This window comes from Carassius carassius, chromosome 2 (assembly GCF_963082965.1).
Source record: "Carassius carassius chromosome 2, fCarCar2.1, whole genome shotgun sequence".
NCBI lineage: Eukaryota > Metazoa > Chordata > Actinopteri > Cypriniformes > Cyprinidae > Carassius > Carassius carassius.
In genome coordinates this window covers 22,387,630-22,406,666 of record NC_081756.1, presented here as the reverse complement: position 1 = coordinate 22,406,666, position 19,037 = coordinate 22,387,630, and the positions used below count along the sequence as shown (strand labels likewise).

The following is a 19,037-nucleotide window of genomic DNA, read 5'->3' as shown; positions in this document are numbered from 1 at the left end:
ATGATTCGTTCAAAAACAGGTTAATTCAAGGAATGAAACCTCCGTTGCTAGTCTACACTGTTGTATACAATTATAAACATATTTATGTGATGACATTCAGAAAAGTGCATTGCTTGTGCAATGAATCTAAAAACTCATACATGGGTATGTTCTTTCATTGCTTTAATTATAACGGGGTTCAAACTGCATCTAATGGGCTTCATCACTCAGTGAATACTTCTGGACTCTCAAGATGTGTTTTTTGTTAGTTTTTTTTTTGCAAAGTCGGTGACATACTCGTCAGCTCTCCTATCGCCTCTCAGTCCCTCACAGTCACACATACAGCACAATAAAATTATGTGAGGGGAATGTCTTCATAACTTCAAAAGTTGCGCCTGAACCATTTTGCACGAAAAATGACGGAAACCTGCTTCAGCTGGCTGCTTGTTCCGAGTTCTGATTGGCCAATCAGCGTTAGTTCGTAAATTAAGTAAAGAATTTAAACATTTAATTTGCACTATAAATTTTACAACATTATTAATCTAAAGGGAATGGTTAGAGGATATATATATATATATATATATATATATATAAAGATTTATTTTCTATGTATTTATTTATACATTCCTGAAAATTTCAGAAAGCCTGACCCCAATAACAAAAACAATATGACGTTTATTTCATATTCTATCTGAAAATTTTTACAAAAGGCATATAAAAATATCCTTAAGACAACAGAATAATTTATGATAGCCTACCTAGATACCTGATCTCTATTCTAAATTGAGTTTCTATGACTCGTGTTGGCCAATTCCCTTCATGAGCATTATTTTAACATCACGTCTAGCATCGCATATGCATAAAATCCTTTAGGAATCTCTCACAGCACAGCTGAGCTTGTATATACTTCCAGTTTGACTCTCATTACAAGCGAGTTTTTTTCCTGGCGCGAGGATTCTGGGAAATGTAGTCCTGGCCAAAATGCTGGTAGCGACTTATAAATATAACCTCAATGTAAAATAACAACATCAGGTTTATTGTCATACATGTTTAATATAATATCATAAACACAGCAAATATTATATTTAAATCCGCTCAATTAATGTTTACAAGCTTAACGGCACAATCTAAAGACTACATCACCCAGATCTGTGCGCTATGAAACCGAGGCAGCGTAAACAGTACTTCAGGAACATGAAAAGATCGGATGACAGTGAGAGGGAAAAGAGGAGAAAGGTATCGCTTGTAGTTTTCTCTCAGATCGCCGAGCACCACATGTAGTTGTGGAGTTTGTAAGACACCGTTCAGTGTGTCCGTGGCGGTAATGCACGCGCTAGTTGCTGCTGTGTGTTCATTTGAAGTGCGCATGTGATGCTGCTGATTGCTCTTGTAATGTTTCCATTCTTTAATCGGAGGATTTTTGTCTCTGTGTGCCCACAGTCATCCGGCACGCGAGTGTGTGTTGAGGCACAGCGCGGGGGGAGTGTTTTCTCATGACTGTCACACCGTGTCTTTGCTGGAGTGTTTTGTGTGGCGGTGTTATAGCGAGCTCAGTCGTGGTAGTAATGTATGAAGTCAGGACGCGTGTCCAGGTCTCTATCACTCTGCATGTGTCTCTGCTAAACCTCGTTTATTTTATTTATGTGTCGTGTTTTCATCTGTTTTTTTACTAAACAAAAGATTCATCCATGAGCCGGCCAGGACACGGACATGTTGTGTTTTTAATTGTGCAGGGACAGTGTAATATAAATAACTGTTGTGGTGCAGATGTTTTTATCCGAATGTGTTACTTTTTCAGGGTGCAATTTTTTTAAGCATCATAGTGTGAAGCTTTTTGGTCCTGAAAGTAGATACAGTGGTTATTATCACAGCATAAACCCTGATTATTATTTTACACTGCCCTTGACAGATACTTGGACAGTTAATATTATTATCATACAGCTTTTTGCAGTCAGGGTATAGATATATTTTTTTGATTCATGCAGTCCCTGGCAATCAAACCCATGAACTCAGTGTTGCTAGCACAGTGGTAAGAAATTATGCTGCCAATTCATCCTTTTATATTTTGTTATATTCCATATTAGGCTTATTAAATTTCTTATAGTTTTGGAGTATTTAAAAATATATTTTAATTATTATTATTATTTTATATATATGGATAAGGGAAAAGATGTCACAAACCAACAGAATGCCAAAAAAATCAGGAGTAATTATTGTCCCTTTAATGAAGAAGCTCCACTGAGCTTTCATAATAATCTCTGAAAAATTTAATCTTTCTTTTTTTTTTTGGATATAGTGCATTTGAAGTATTGCAAATATTGTGCTTTACTTGTTTCTGGAATTATTGTTTAACATGCCTGCATATTTGAAAATATTACATTTATTTATAATTGTACATGACAAGTTGTCATGCCACTTTCTGTATTTAGTTTGATTATCAAAATACAAATACTAATGTAGCATTTTGTTTGCACTTCAAATGACTATGTTTGATTTGTCTGTAGTATAGTCAGCAAAGTTGAGAAGTTCTGTCAGCAGCCCATTTATTCATTTTTCTCTTTTTATAACCCCATTTCATTTTTCTTTTTTTTTTTTCTTTTTTTTCAGTTTTAGTCTGCATTCTCTGATAGCATGATTTTGGATCATGTCTGACTGCAGGGAATCTGTGTAGTACGTGGTTCCTCCACTTTATTGCGGATGACACAGTGACCAGATGAGTCCCTGAGATTTTGATCCAGTTGTTTTTGGGTCTGTACAGCAGACGGACAGACAGACAGGTCTGCTACCCTGCCCCATCTCATTTCGTCTTATCTCTCTTCTTTATAAAAATAAACAGCTCTGGGAAGAAAACCACAGATCAGATAGACTGAGGCTCTGGTGTGTATTCCTGCAGTTACAAAATATAAAATGCAGGTCCATTTAATCATAATAATATATAAAAGGGAGTACATTGTTGTCTAAGCCATAAACGTGTGCATTTGTGCCCAAAAAATTAGGATGTGGATGCATGTCAGCAGAAGGCCTGTGAACTGTCCATTTAAAAAAGGAATTATGTTTATCCTTAGTTCAGCTTTGCCAGGCATTTCCTAACCATATGCGGCACATATGTATGATAAAAAGAGCACTTCCATTATCATGCATTAAAAGAGGAAGACTATCGGCTAATAACCTATTAAAACTGACTTCATCCTTTTAGAAGTGACCTTACATAGCCTTTAACCCAAAATACTGTTAAATAGGGCTGTGCGATATGGACAAAAAAACCTATCCCGATTTTTTGATCAATTTTGCGATTTCGATTTTAATCACGATTTTGACACACACAGACATGCTTTACAGTCAAAAGTGCATTCAGTATAAACTTTAAACATATTTCCAAAAGAAAACCAATGAGAGCTTTATCAAATGTCTCTAGAACAGACATAAGTCAAAAGTCAAAATAATCACTATGTAAAGATGTCAAACAAAATGTCTAGACATATGGAAAAAAAAAATAAATAAAATAAAACCGTGTTCAAGGATTTTTTTTCTTCTTTTTTTGCCATGCATTGGTCATAAAGCTCACTGTAGCGGTGCCTCAGGTGTTATATGTTTTGCCCAATATATTTATTGCCCAAGGGTCACACGTACTCCATCTGCAGTGCGTATACAGTAAGTTATGTGTACACGGTTCAGAAGCAGCAAATAGAGCGCATTATTGTAACGCGAAAGCACATTAAAATCATGCGCGAGCGCGAATCTATCCACTCGCACCAGTGATGAGCGGGACAATGTATTAGTAACCCGCACCCGACCGACGTTTTCAACTAACCCGACTGCAACTCGGACCGCAAAAAAATAAAATATTGCTTCCTGGCCCGCATTTTTTAAAAGCAGTAAATGCTCATCGTAGCGTCATTGGGCCATAGGAACGTAGGCAAAACTAACTAGGCAAAAAAAAAAAACTTAATATATTATAATTTTGTCAAGAATTATACAAAAATCGTCAGTAAGCTCATAACTTGTACTAAAATAGTCTAGTCTGGCTACTGTATGTCTATTTGTATGTTTCTGCAAGGTCAGCAGACATTGAGGCTCGGGTTTGTTCCGATCTGAGTTTGTGAGCGGAGAGCGCATTTCTGAATATATCCTGATACTCTCGCTCATTAGGGGTCTCGCTCAACCCAGAATGGCCTGCTGGTTCGAAAATATGCAAGGAGTCATTTTATTGTTTAGTAATAAACTGGTGTTTTCTGTGTTGCTGCAAAGATGAAGTTGACGACGGAGACTCGCCATGAACGCCAGAGAGAAATGCACATTTCATATGGATTACATCATCAGAGAGTAGCCCGTTTATTTTGGTTTGAATATTTTCGTTTAAAAGAAGACATTTCAAGCTTTCTGTGATATCCTATATTTATCAAATCTGTGAGGCACACGCTGAGTTTAGTTAACATGTAATGCAAGTGATCATGCCGGCGCCTTATTACATTGTCTGCTAGGCTATATATTTGCTTCTTATTTATTAAATACGGGCAACTGATTGATAAAACATTGATCAAAATTAAGATACAATTTATACAAAACGAAAATCTTTTAAAAAGAGTTTTCTATAAAACAAAACTTAATGAAGTCGTCAAAATCATGTTTTACCAAAAACAGCGATGTTGCTCCCCATGCAGTCTTCTGTGCCGCCTCCATCTCTACGTGCAGACTGAGCTCGTGAGTCATCTTCATGCCAGTTATTCAGCCAATAAAGTGTAGGCCTATGTATTTCAAAAATGTGTCTAGTACTAGGACCGACCGACCGCGACCCAAATATCATTAAAAATATTTTTGAACTCATATCCGCGGGCGACCGCAGGCGCCCGTTCATTTTGGATCAACCCGCGCATCACTTGCTGTGTCCGAAACCGCTCCCTATCCACTATATAGTGCAATATATGGGGTGTCAGCCATTTTGTAGTGCTGTCCGAATTCTGAGTGAACTACTTCATTCCCTACATTTGTCCACTACTTTTTACCCACAATTCATTCTGATTTCGAGTGTACAACCGATGTATACGCCTTATTCAGCCCGCCGCAATTTTGAATCGAAAACGAGGCTGTGAGGGTAAACCGGAAATAACAACAACTAAACATGGCTGTGTGGACTACGAACCTGTCATATCTTCCTCCTCTTACGCTCAATGTTGTGGAGTCATGGGTGGACGAAGGATCAAAAATTCCCAGGTCTATCCTCCTGAAGGGTTACAGCAACTGGGTCGAGGGTTATATCCATGATGTTGAAGGTAAACAGTTACTTTTTCAACTTTCTTGTGAGGTTAGCTTAGCATACTGCATAGAAGATCACGATAGCGCTAATGTTGCCGAACGACCTAACATTACATACTGATTGTATGTGCATTAGCCTCTTAGCCAACTCGAAGTGTTGAACTGTAATGTTTGATGTCCATGATACCTGTGGTTTTACAGTGAAGAGAAATGAAGCAGGCTGTAGTGTTAGGGCCCGGTCTTTTCGCTCGATGCGAAAGAACGAGGCGCCTTACAACATGAAGGTATTTTGTGTTGTTGTGAGGAAATTTCTACGTTACACCCTCCATGTTAAGGAGGGTTCATGTTGAGTTCAAGTTTTGGTCCTCCGTTCATTTTTGGACCTTGTTTGTATGTTTGTTCGTTCGTTCATACTAAATACCAGGTGTTTCTAGTAAGCAGCGCCATTCTAAAATGCAAGTTGTTATTGGTGACATGAATATGGTCTTAAGTAGTTTTTCTGATCTTTAATGTTGTAAATACATTTCTTTATATAAGTACTGGGGGAATTAAACGGTTAGGCTGATAGCTGTTTGGGATATAAAAAACAAACAAAAAACATTAACTGACTTATCTTATTACACAGATGTAATAAGTAGATTGTAACTAATTACTTTTTTATAACTTGTTATAACGTAAGTGTAACTTAGTTATACCAACAACCGTTATAGTTTTGAAATACTTTAAGACCAAAGTATTAAAAAAACAAAAAAACACCTGTTATTTTGTACACCTTGTTTTGAAATGTGAGTTAGGGTTAGTAAATGTCTTTTTCTTAACATTTTGTTGCTTTTTTGCAGGTGGAGCTGTCTTCAGAAAACCCTTTTATCCGAGACACCCACTGCACTTGTAGAGCAGGATTGGGGCACTGTAATCATTTACTAGGACTACTTTACACACTGGCTCACTACCTAAAAATGGAGCATAAATCTGTACCACCAAGAGCAAGTAAAACCTCTTTGCCTCAAACATGGCATGTGCCATCAAGAACATTAGGACTAAAGCCAAAGCCAATCAGCACAGTATCGGTTTCCAAAGTAAAACCACCAAAAAGTAGTACCCATAGAGTAAACCGCACAAGTGAGGGAATTTTTCCAAATGTTTACTGCCCAGTCCCTGTCCCATTGCCCTGTAGTGAATTTGAAGAGAATCTGAGGGAAAACCTAAAAGCTTCTAAATTACATGGTCTGATAATTACATCAGAAGATTCACTACACCTGGAAAGTGGAACCAGGGACCAAAGCAGCATCACTTGGCATCGGCTACGCGCAGAGAGGATCACATCAACATCTTTTAAGCGGGTCTGTTCTAGAGTTAAAGACTTTGACAAGTTAGCTGCTGACATGTGTGCAAAACAAACCATTCAGACCAAAGCTATGAAAAGAGGCATACAACTTGAGCCTGTTGCTGCTGCAGAATATGAAAAACTCACTGGAAACAAATTGTTTCCCTGTGGCTTAATAATTAATCATCATGCCCCTCACCTAGGAGCCTCACCTGACAGGAAAGTAGTTGACCTTACAGCAGATCCTGTCCACGGTCTTCTCGAGATCAAATGCCCAAACAAAGACAGCTTCAAAAACTGCTCATATTTGACAAATGCAGCAGGGAACTTCACTCTAAAAAAGACCCACGAGTACTACTATCAGATTGTTGGACAAATGGGGATTAGTGGGTTTACCTGGTGTGACTTTTTTGTAAAATGCAATAGTGATTACCACCTGGAACGTATCCATTTCAACAAAGATGAATGGGAGTAGCTGAAGTGTAAGCTTGATTTTTTCTTTTTCAGCTGTTTCTTACCTGTTCTCTGCAACAGGAGAGTGTAAACCGAAACAAAACCTCAAATTACCTTTTGAAGTGTATTTAATTCTTAAAGGGATAGTGCCAAACATGCATAAATTAATTTTTGTATGCTGAACACATTAGATACTTTGAGGAATGTGGGTAACAAAACAGTTGGCAATAGGCACTGATTTTCCATAGTATGGAAGAAAAAGTCAACGATTAACTGTTTGGTTACTTGCATTCCTCAAAGTATTTTCTATGTTCACTAGGAGAAATAAATAAATACAGGTTTGGAAAAAAAATATGTTAAGCAATTTATGAACAAATTTCCAATTTGGATAAACTATTACCATAAAAATGTTAATACATTGCATTCTCTGTTAAATAGTTTTTTCCCCTGTAAAAAAAGAAAAACTCTTGATTTTAATTTACCATCTTTATAAACTGTAAATATGACAAATGAAACTGTATTCCTATGAAATGCAGAATGTTTTAATTCTCTCACACTTCAGACATGTCTGTAAATATTAATAGTACAAATGTTATTACAAAGAGAAACTAATTAAAAGGTACATTTTTATATTGAAATGTTTTTGCAACAAAAATGTGGTAAGAATTACAATATGTAAAAATTCTGTATTATAAAAATTTTATCATTTTATTTAAAAAATAATATGTAAATATGTTTAACATTTTTCTTAAATATACATGCAAATCCAGTATATAAACTATATAATAAAAATACAAAATTGCACTTTTGTGATTCCATGTGCACTTTTTTTTGTTTTTATGTTAACTCAAAACAGTGGACCATGAAAATTTGTGAGGATACCACACACAGTCCAGAGCTGATTTACAGAACCAGCCAATGACAAAGGAATCACACAATCAAAAATGTGATATTCCTTGATTCGACGAATGGCCCGTTCAATGTGAATCCTCAAACGAGCAATGTTGTGTGTGTGTGCGAGCTCCTCATGGGCTGAACTGTCCACTTGGGCCAAGAAAAGGTGGAATAACTACTGTGGCATGAATTTCATCAAGTAGGTCTTTGATTAAAAAGCCTTTGTCTACCATCACAGCATCACCCTCTTCAAGAAGATTCAAAATGCCAGATGACTTGGTGATTTCTTTATCAGAGATGCTTCCTGTGTAAAGACTGCTCACAAAAGTCATGCTCCCATCCGGGGAAATTCCAACCAGAGATTTGAGTGTAGCCGTGCCTTTGTAGTGTGAGTAAGTCTCAGAGTTCAGTACCTTAGAGCTGGCAGACACTTGCTGAAGCACTATTGCCCACAATCCAATGCGGAGTGGCGTCGAGCTGGAAGCGAGAGCGGGTGCGAGCGAGTTTGAATGAGAGATGACGTTTGCATCTTAATTATTTATGTTTTAACGTTTTTCCTACATTATTTATATTAAAATATGTTATGTTAGCAATAACTCAGTTTAATATTTGACGAATTTACTGAGGTGGCATCGTTGTTAACTTACAAAAATGATGATAATTTGGTGGATAATTTACATTTTTTCGTTAATAACAGGTAGTGTATTCTGATGTAAAATTAACGGTCGCCTGAGGACGCTCTACAACCATCTTATCTGAGCTCAAAACGCTGCTTGAGCGAGTGTCAAGATACTAAACATAATAAATACATAATTATGAACGTGTTTATGTGTGTTTATTTTTGTTCTCAGTACGTAATTTTAATAGCATTTAATGATTATGAACGTAAAAGCATTACAAAAAAAATGATAATTATATACCATCGATGAAACCACAAAGCTGACGCGGAGGTATGTATAACTGCAATATAAAGTAATTTTGAGTATTATTGCTATTAGTATTATTTTCTAAAATTAGGTACATTTAATATAAAAGTACAGTCGTGGCCAAAAGTTTTGAGAATTACATAAATATTGGAAATTGGAAAAGTTGCTGCTTAAATTTTTATAACTCCAGAATGTTATGAAGAGTGATCAGATGAATTGCATCAGATGAATTCCACTGCATTTCATTGCTGTCATTAAAGGACCTGCTGAGATCATTTCAGTAATCGTCTTGTTAACTCAGGTGAGAATGTTGACGAGCACAAAGCTGGAGATCATTATGTCAGGCTGATTGGGTTAGAATGGCAGACTTGACATGTTAAAAGGAGGGTGATGCTTGAAATCATTGTTCTTCCATTGTTAACCATGGGGACCTGCAAAGAAACGTGTGCAGCCATCATTGCGTTGCATAAAAATGGCTTCACAGGCAAGGATATTGTGGCTACTAAGATTGCACCTAAATCAACAATTTATAGGATCATCAAGAACTTCAAGGAAAGAGGTTCAATTCTTGTAAAGAAGGCTTCAGGGCGTCCAAGAAAGTCCAGCAAGCGCCAGGATCGTCTCCTAAAGAGGATTCAGCTGCGGGATCGTAGTGCCACCAGTGCAGAGCTTGCTCAGGAATGGCAGCAGGCCGGTGTGAGCGCATCTGCACGCACAGTGAGGCGAAGACTTTTGGAAGATGGCCTGGTGTCAAGAAGGGCAGCAAAGAAGCCACTTCTCTCCAAAAAAAACATCAGGGACAGATTGATCTTCTGCAGAAAGTATAGTGAATGGACTGCTGAGGACTGGGGCAAAGTCATGTTATCCGATGAAGCCCCTTTCCGATTGTTTGGGGCATCTGGAAAAAGGCTTGTCCGGAGAAGAAAAGGTGAGCGTGTAATGGGGCTCTGGTTATGAAAATTAGTCAACGATATGGGGTGTCTAGTCAGGACACGGAAGGCAGAGATATATGTTGAAGGCTTTAATATATCACTTTGGAATACAGATATATCACTTCTGGAATACAGATGCACACTTTGGGAATACAGATGCGATGCACAGGCACTATTTCTTATGGTTTTACAGTGTAGGTGTGGTTCTAAATGAAAGGAAATAAACATCAATATTACTTCCATAAACACAATTTAGTTAACTGAATAACTATCTCTAGTCACTTGAACAAGCAGTGCTAAACATGTCCCGAAACGTAACCACAATGGGAATAACATATAAGTCACACATACAACAGATATAAAGGCTGTCAATGACTATCAACGTTAACATAAATTACTAATATAAACTATAATCTATATGATATAGTTCCAACTTACTTGTGGTCACTGACGCACACGAACACAATGCGAAGATTAGCTCAACTGAAACTGAAACTAAACTGACAGCCGTTCTCTACAAGCCAGGGCATGTCGCAACATGTCAGAAAAAAGGCGTGGTCTGAACGAACACTCGCTGTACATACTCTGTCCATATTCACATCACTTGAGCCTTTTGCACAGCCGCCCCATAATTCACGGTGTGAATTATCTCCTGGAGAGGCTCAACTACCCACAGGAGCTGCTGTCGAGGCATTATCCGGTATGGCTGGCAGCTCAATGAGCTTGGCCACTGGTCTGGTGTAGGTCCTCCCATCTACCTGCACCTCAGCAGTCCTCACTTTCCCATCGACACTCCTAATGGTCTTTGTGACTCGTCCCACGGGCCACAATGCACGAGGTAACCTTTGGTCAATTACCATCACCACTGTACCCACAGTGAGGTTCTCTGTGTCCTTTACCCATTTCTGCCTTGATTGCAAGAAAGGCAAGTAGTTCCGTATGAAATGCGTCCAAAACTGGTCAGCTAACACCTGACTGTGCCGCCATCTTCTTCGACTGAGAATCTCAGACTCAGGGTACACCACCTGAGGAAGCGAAGAGTCGGGCCGCCCCATGAGGAGGTAATTGGGGGTCACGGGATCCACATCGGCTACATCTGTCGACACATAGCCCAGTGGCTTGGAGTTGAGGATTCCCTCCACCTCAATCAGGACTGTCTGCAAGACTTCTTCGGTCACTGTCTGTGCTCCCAGAGTAACATAGAGTGCAGCCTTAATGGATCTGACTTCCCGCTCCCAGGCTCCACCAAAGTGAGGTGCATTTGGTGGGTTGAACTGGAAACGGATCTGGTGCTTAGCCAACTTAGTCTGCAGCTCCACACACATGGCCTCAAAACTTGCCTTGAGCTCGTGCTCCCCTCCGCGGAAGTTGGTCCCACAGTCAGAGAGAAGCTCGAAGGGAGTTCCCCGTCTAGCCACGAACCTTCTGAGTGACATAAGGAACGAGTCGGTATCCATGTTGGGCAGCACATCGAGGTGAATGCACCTGGTGGTCATACACTTAAAAACAATTCCCCATCTCTTTTCCATACTCCGACCTCGCTTGACCTGGAATGGGCCAAAGCAGTCTACTCCTGTTGAATAGAATGGAGGCTTCAGGAGGCGGAGACGACAAGGGGGCAGATCTGCCATCTTAGGAATCGCAGGCTTTGCTCTCCATTTCTGGCACTCCGGGCAGGATCTCTGGTGACGACGCACAGCTTCTCGGCCTTGGAGGATCCAAAACTTGCGCCTGAGCTCTGCGAAGACCCTCTCCGATCCAGAATGGTGTAACTTGTTGTCGTACTGTCGTATGATAAGTTTGGTAATATGGTGCTTGGGTTCCAGCACAATTGGGTGTACGACATCATCTTCCAGACTAGTAGAACGGCGCAGCCTACCACCTACTCGGATAAGGCCCCTAGAGACATCGTACTCTGGAGCAAGTGACAAGAGCCTACTGCTGGATGGAAGTGCTTTCCCTGTTTGTAGGCACTTGACTTCGTCTGGAAAGCTATCATATTGTGCTCTCTGAAGGATTCTGAGTTCTGCTTCTGCGTAGTCATCTGCACTGAGGGCGCTTGATTGGGAGGCCGCCCCATGCAGTGACCTACTCGTTGCCTCAAGGAGATCTTCGAAGGTAGAGTGGTCTTCAGTGGCTGGGATCTCTGGAGCCGTAATGGCTGACATAATGCCACAGAACGCAGACCTCTTCATCTCTGTCTCATCTGTGACCTCCACGAAAGAAGTTGTGGCTGGCCATCTTTCACGTGATAGCCGAAGGAAGGCAGGACCTTGGCTGAATTGGTTTGGCTTGGCTAGGTCGGATAGTGTCATCCCTCTGGTGATAGCATCCGCGGGGTTATTCTGTGTGTCCACATACCTCCATGACCGGTGATCCGTCAGCTCCTGAATCTCAGATACACGAGTCCCTACAAACACCTTGTATCTGCAGGACTCTGACTGTATCCAGGCAAGTACTGTGGTGGAGTCAGACCACAGCACTGTGTCCCTCAACTGAAGGGTGAGCTCTCTCTGGATCATCTGGGCAAGCTGAGCTCCGGTAAGGGCGGCACAGAGCTCAAGGCGTGGCATTGACTGTTGTTTCTTCGGTGCCACTCTTGAACGTGCCAGCACAAAGGCTACATGGACTTGGCCATGAGGATCCTCACCACGTAGGTAAGCAACTGACCCGTAGGCGGACTCTGATGCATCACAGAATACATGAAGCTCGAGGGTGATGGCACTTACATCCACGTCCAGTGGGAAGTAACTCCGGGTGAGACTAACCGTTGAGAGCTGAGGGAGCTCTTCTTCCCATGAAGTCCAGGCTTGCAGGAGGTCGACCGGTAAGTTTGGGTCGTCCCAGTCGCGGTCTTTGGCCCACAGTCTCTGGACCAAAACTTTGGCCCTTGTCGTGAAAGGCAGGATATGACCTAGGGGATCATACTGGCTTGCTAATATCTTATAGATATTTCGCATGGTCGTCTGGCTTGGGAAAACCGGGCGATGCCTGTAATGGAGTGTATCCTCCATGAAGTGCCAACTGAGGCCTAGCGTCATTTCTTGAGCTTCACCATACGTCTGAGAAACCCATCTCTCGCTGCTGTCAGACTTGGCTTCCTTAGGCAAGTTGCGAATCACCTCTGGCTGGTTACTGGCCCATTGACGAATATCGAAGCCACCTGCAGCTAGAATGGTTCTAAGCTTCGTCACGAGGTTCCTGGCTTCTACTACGGTGGGTAGACTCTGCAGGCAATTGTCGACGTAGAAACACTGTTCCACACTGTGGCGGACATTTTCTCCTGGTTGACTTGACTCATTGATGTGTTTCTGAAGAGCAAAGATCGCGCAGCAGGGACTGCACGTCGTCCCGAACGGCAGAACCTCCCACTGGTACACTGATGGCTGTTTGTCCGTTTTTAGATCCCTCCAAAGGAACCTCAGCAAAGGCTTGTCTCTGTCCAGCAGGCGGACCTGGTGAAACATCCCTTTAATGTCTCCACTTACTGCGACTCGATGCTCCCTGAAGCGCAGGAGGACTCCAAGGAGTGAGGGTCCTAAGGCTGGACCAGGAAGGAGGTAGTTATTCAAACTTTGTCTGCCAAGCTGGAAGCTGCAGTTGAAAACAATCCGCTCCTTGCCATTGTGTCTGACCATGTGATGGGGCAGGAACCACGACTCCTTGGATGAGTCCACCTCACAGGAGTCAATCTTGGTGGCGTACCCAGCAATCTCAAGTTTCTTGATCTCCTCCTGGTAGGTAGATGCACGCAGTGGATCTTGTACTAACCTCTTCTCTGTGTTTCGCAGGTTCTTCATCACGACTTCCTTTGAAACTTGCAGCTTGGGCATGTTTGGGACTCGTAGAAGGGGTGTAGCGTACCGATGCACTCCGTTTACTTCTACACGGATGGTCTCGGCCTCTAATAGGTCCACTGAGTACTTGTCCTGTCTGGATCTGGTCACCAATCTCTCACTTTTGAAAGGTAGTGTATCTAACTGCCACAACCGTTCAACTTGACTGAACAGCTCAGCAGAAGGGGAGGAAACTGTGGTGAACAAGCACTGTGTGGGGGGAAGCTGTTGCTGCAGGTATTTTGCTGGACCCTGAAGTGTCCAACCGAGCTTAGTCTTGACTGCTGCAGGACCACCAGGGGGACCAAGATGCACTGGCTCAATCGGAACGATCAGATCAGCATTATCCGATCCAATCAGGAGGGTTGGCTGAACACCATCGATGGGTGGGATTGCCAGACCTCGTAGATGGCGATATCTTCTCTGGAGCTGGGTAACCGGGTAACTGTACTGAGAGAGGCCTAGGTGTTCACCTGTGAATGCGCCTTGAATGGAGAACCTTTTTGTTGGTTGGGAAGCTGGAGTGATCGTAAAGGACACACGTGAGCCTGACAGTATCTTGATGTCTTGGCGGATAGTACGGAGTGTGAGGTCTTCTACTTGACCCTGTACTCCTAGGTGGCGTGCTGCAGACGAAAGCAGAATGGTTCTCTCAGAGCCATCATCCAGCACTGCATACGTGTCAAGCACTTTATCCTGGTATTGCAAATTGACTCTGACAATCTTTAACAGCACCTGGCTATATCTATTTGGCTGATCCAGGTAGTGAGTCTCTGCCGTCGATGTGATGGTGGGCTCGTTCCCACTCCTCTGGTTGACCTCGTGAAGGACAGAGAGGTGTTTCGACTTACAAAGGCGACACGGCTTCTTGAGGTCACAAGCAGAAGCTAGGTGAGAACGTCCACATCTCCAGCACCTCCTCTTGACTTTAATCCAGTCCACCATCTCTGATTTGGTAAGTCTAGCGAAGCTCTCACATTGGCTGAGGTAGTGTTCTGCCTCACAGTAAGGGCAGGATATCTTACCCTTCCCTTGGGTTCGCATAAAATGAGCTGCTTGAGAGGGCGTGTCGGATGGATGGTTACTTGAACTGTCTATCCCATGCATAACCGTAGTAATCTTAACCTTGGACTTCTGCTGCTTAAATTCCCTCTTATCCTTCTCACTGTGAGCTTGAAGTGAGGGCTCAATGTCCAGGCATCTGACTTCTGCCTTCAGCCACTCTGAAAATTCAATGAGCGTTAGCTTCAGTTTATCCGGGTCCTTCCTATACTGTTGACGACGAAATCTCTCTTGCTGGTGCTTGGGGAGCCTGCTTAGAAGGCGCTTCACATTGGAGCCGCAGTGGAGTTCCTCATGGCCTTCACCTCGGAGAGCTTTCAGCATCCCTACCAGCGACTGCACTCTGATGGAGAACTCGTCGAGAGCTCTATCATCTCGGATGGGGGGTAGACGTTCCATGTCCTCTATCTCCTTCAGCACAAACTGATATGGACGTCCATAGCGTTCATCCAGTGCTTTCAGAGCTTCAGAGTAGGGCATACTAGACTCTGCATGAGCTAGCACTAGGCGATGTGCATGTGGCACCTTGACATGCTTCAGCAAGATGGCATACTTGTAATGCTCGGACTGAGAAGGATGGAGGAGTGTACTAAGGGAAAGGCGTAGCTCCACATATTGAGCTCTGTCCTCCTTGGTAAAGTCAGGAAATGTTGGGCCTTCTATATTGGGGGGTGTATGCTGATATCCAGTGGATGGATAATGGGCCAGCATGGCTGGATTCCCTTGGTAGAAAGGTTGGGGTACATAAGGAGGCTGAGGTATTGACTGGTGCACGGGTAAAGGCATCATCTGATCGAAAGCTGGATTTCCATGTAGCGATCTGGGAGGAGCCACATGTGAGAGATGTGATGTATGAGGCTCAGGTGGCACCAGATGTGGATTTTCCAACTGAGGCTCCCTACCTTTCTCGTATTGGCTGCCGGGTGCCGCTGCACTGGGCTCACAATTACCCGATATAGGGTAGGACGAGAGTGAGCTATATGATGTGGCATTTCTTAATAAGCCTACTGATGGCTGTAGACCCTGGGTTGACTCTCTGGGATAGCTGGGCTGAAGGTGAGCTGGTGGATCATGTTCAGAATCCTGCTTGATAGCTTGAACGCCATAGCGTGGAACGAGCGTATGCTGAGGGGGTTGAGTGACTCGGCTGAGAGACGGAGGAAGTGTCATTTGTTCTAGCTGATGGGTTAGTTCTGCAGCTACACTTGGGTGATCCTCAGTTCTGTGTTGGTGAGGAACAAGGGTTGGCAAAGGCTGTGGTTCACCTCCTCTGTCTGGGTAGAGTTGGCGTACTGGGGTCTGATGCCGTGATGACCTCCTTGACGACTGAGCTGAGGTCCGAGGGGAATGATACTGCAGGAAAAACTCCAAAAGCTCTGTTTGTTTCTTAGCAGTTTCACTCTGTTGCCGCGCTGTCTCCAAGGCTTGATGAACAATGGCTTCATTTGCATTATGCATTGGTGACATTGAGGATATGCTTCTAGCAGGACTGCGTAGCTCCCTCTCCTCTTCGTGCCTGTGCATCTGCGCTAAGCTATGCTGATCTGAATATTCGACTAAAAAATCATCCAGATATCTTGGGCGTTGCAGTGAGCGTTTGGGGCGCACTGGCGAAACAGGGAGGCTGATTCCTTCTTTACTGGTTGCCATATCATTGACACTATCCGGCTCGAAGGACCATAAATTGTAATGGGGCTCTGGTTATGAAAATTAGTCAACGATATGGGGTGTCTAGTCAGGACACGGAAGGCAGAGATATATGTTGAAGGCTTTAATATATCACTTTGGAATACAGATATATCACTTCTGGAATACAGATGCACACTTTGGGAATACAGATGCGATGCACAGGCACTATTTCTTATGGTTTTACAGTGTAGGTGTGGTTCTAAATGAAAGGAAATAAACATCAATATTACTTCCATAAACACAATTTAGTTAACTGAATAACTATCTCTAGTCACTTGAACAAGCAGTGCTAAACATGTCCCGAAACGTAACCACAATGGGAATAACATATAAGTCACACATACAACAGATATAAAGGCTGTCAATGACTATCAACGTTAACATAAATTACTAATATAAACTATAATCTATATGATATAGTTCCAACTTACTTGTGGTCACTGACGCACACGAACACAATGCGAAGATTAGCTCAACTGAAACTGAAACTAAACTGACAGCCGTTCTCTACAAGCCAGGGCATGTCGCAACATGTCAGAAAAAAGGCGTGGTCTGAACGAACACTCGCTGTACATACTCTGTCCATATTCACATCACTTGAGCCTTTTGCACAGAGCGCTACCATCAGTCCTGTGTCATGCCAACAGTAAAGCATCCTGACACCATTCATGTGTGGGGTTGCTTCTCATCCAAGGGAGTGGGCTCACTCACAATTCTGCCCAAAAACACAGCCATGAATAAACAATGGTACCAAAACACCCTCCAACAGCAACAACTTCTAACAATCCAACAACAGTTTGGTGAAGAACAATGCATTTTCCAGCACGATGGAGCACCGTGCCATAAGGCAAAAGTGATAACTAAGTTGCTCGGGGACCAGAATGTTGAAATTTTGGGTCCATGGCCTGGAAACTCCCCAGATCTTAATTCCATTGAGAACTTGTGGTCAATCCTCAAGAGGCGGGTGGACAAACAAAAACCCACTAATTCTGACAAACTCCAAGAAGTGATTATGAAAGAATGGGTTGCTATCAGTCAGGATTTGGCCCAGAAGCTGATTGAGAGCATGCCCAGTCGAATTGCAGAGGTCCTGAAAAAGAAGGGCCAACACTGCAAATACTGACTCTTTGCATAAATGTCATGTAATTGTCGATAAAAGCCTTTGAAACATATGAAGTGCTTGTAATTATATTTTAAGTACATCACAGAAACAACTGAAACAAAGATCTAAAAGCAGTTTAGCAGCAAACTTTTTGAAAACTAATATTTATGTAATTCTCTAAACTTTTGGCCACGACCTTACATATGGCAATGTTTTTGCAACAGCTCCAAGTCTCACGCGCAGTGTAGGCTATACGTCACTGTCCGAATCCGTTCACTTATTTATTTGTTCACTCCTTCCTGATATAGTGAACTCAACTGCCATACACTATATAGGGATTAGTGAATGAGTGAATGTGTGAGCGATTTCAGACACAGCACTTGACTCGCACACAGATTTCCTTTGGTCTGCTAACAAAACCAGATATGCGTGTTTAGATCATAGACTGTATAAGGATTAGTGATGCACGGTGCACCGATACTTCAAAAGTATCGCGATTCTCGGAAATTAAAAACGTCACGATTCCTAAATTTATTAGTATCGATACTTCAAAGAATGACTGCTTTCCAGATTAGTAAGAGACGTATTTCATGTTGGTTTGTGCAACGCACGCTTCCAGTGCCTCCCTATGGACGTCTGTGTTTTTCTTCCTCACGCAAGCAGCAAAAAAGCACTACTATGGAATGATATTGCAGACTTTATTCAAAAGGCATTGCAAATTGTATTTGCAATTGCGTTTTCAATTTGTGTACGCTTAAAATGTGACATAATCCAAACGCAAATGCAAATCGCGCATTACCGTTTTCATTTTCGATTAAGTGAACGCACAGTGTCGCGTGTTCGAAACCCGGGCAGACACAGACGTTCTTTATTTTTTTGTTTATCCTACTAACTTCAGCCGCTGATTTCGGACTTGCATCCTCAGTAGTTCAGACTTTGTGCATTCGACTCGGGAGTGTGATGTCTGCGAGGACGCAGGTCCGGTAATTCTGCAAACAGCAGCGTACTTGATAACATGTCAGCTCGCCTTGACTACTGCAATTTTCCTCACTGTATGATCGCCCGTTTGGCGGCTGAAGTTAGTAGGATAAACAAAAAAATAAAGAACATCTGTGTCGGCCCGGGTTTCGAACACGCGCTAAAAGACAGTATGCCGTGAGAGATGACAGTCTCTAACCACTAAGCTACCAAGCTGCACTGAAATAGTACCAGATCTCTAGATTCAAGACAGGACTCTCGGCTGTACATCGTGCAACTGCTGAATCAAGGAGAATTCGTCTAAGACAACTGTACATTTGTGGCTACTGTGGCTTAATTATAAACACTATCGTTAACTCATATTTACCCTAGTAAAAACATATTACATTTTAGTACGATCGTCACTTCCCAATGCAAACACGCCCAATAAAACGGCCCCACCCCTGTCACTTGATTGACAGGTTTCCGTTTAGACGTTGGAAATTCAAATGCAAAAGGTATTGCGATTCCATTTGAGTTTTGGCAGTTTACATGCACAGTGCAGAGAGAGTGAAAAGGCAAATGTGGTAATTAATATTGCTATTTAAATATGACAGGCTCATAGCTCCT

General features: G+C 42.3%; 1 protein-coding gene, 1 long non-coding RNA gene and 1 pseudogene across 2 annotated transcripts in view; 2 read left to right on the top strand and 1 right to left on the bottom strand.

Moving 5' to 3' along the window:
* The window catches only part of LOC132106607 (chromodomain-helicase-DNA-binding protein 9-like), a 263,046-nt gene that overhangs the window by 182,305 nt on the left and 61,704 nt on the right, over positions 1-19,037 (bottom strand). The window lies entirely within an intron of this gene.
* LOC132106641 (alpha-ketoglutarate-dependent dioxygenase FTO-like) overlaps positions 1,138-19,037 on the top strand; it is a 183,521-nt pseudogene continuing 165,621 nt past the window's right edge.
* Positions 5,012-6,315, top strand: LOC132106584 (uncharacterized). Its single transcript, XR_009424162.1, has 2 exons — positions 5,012-5,249; positions 6,072-6,315. It is a non-coding gene; the product is annotated as an uncharacterized LOC132106584 (long non-coding RNA).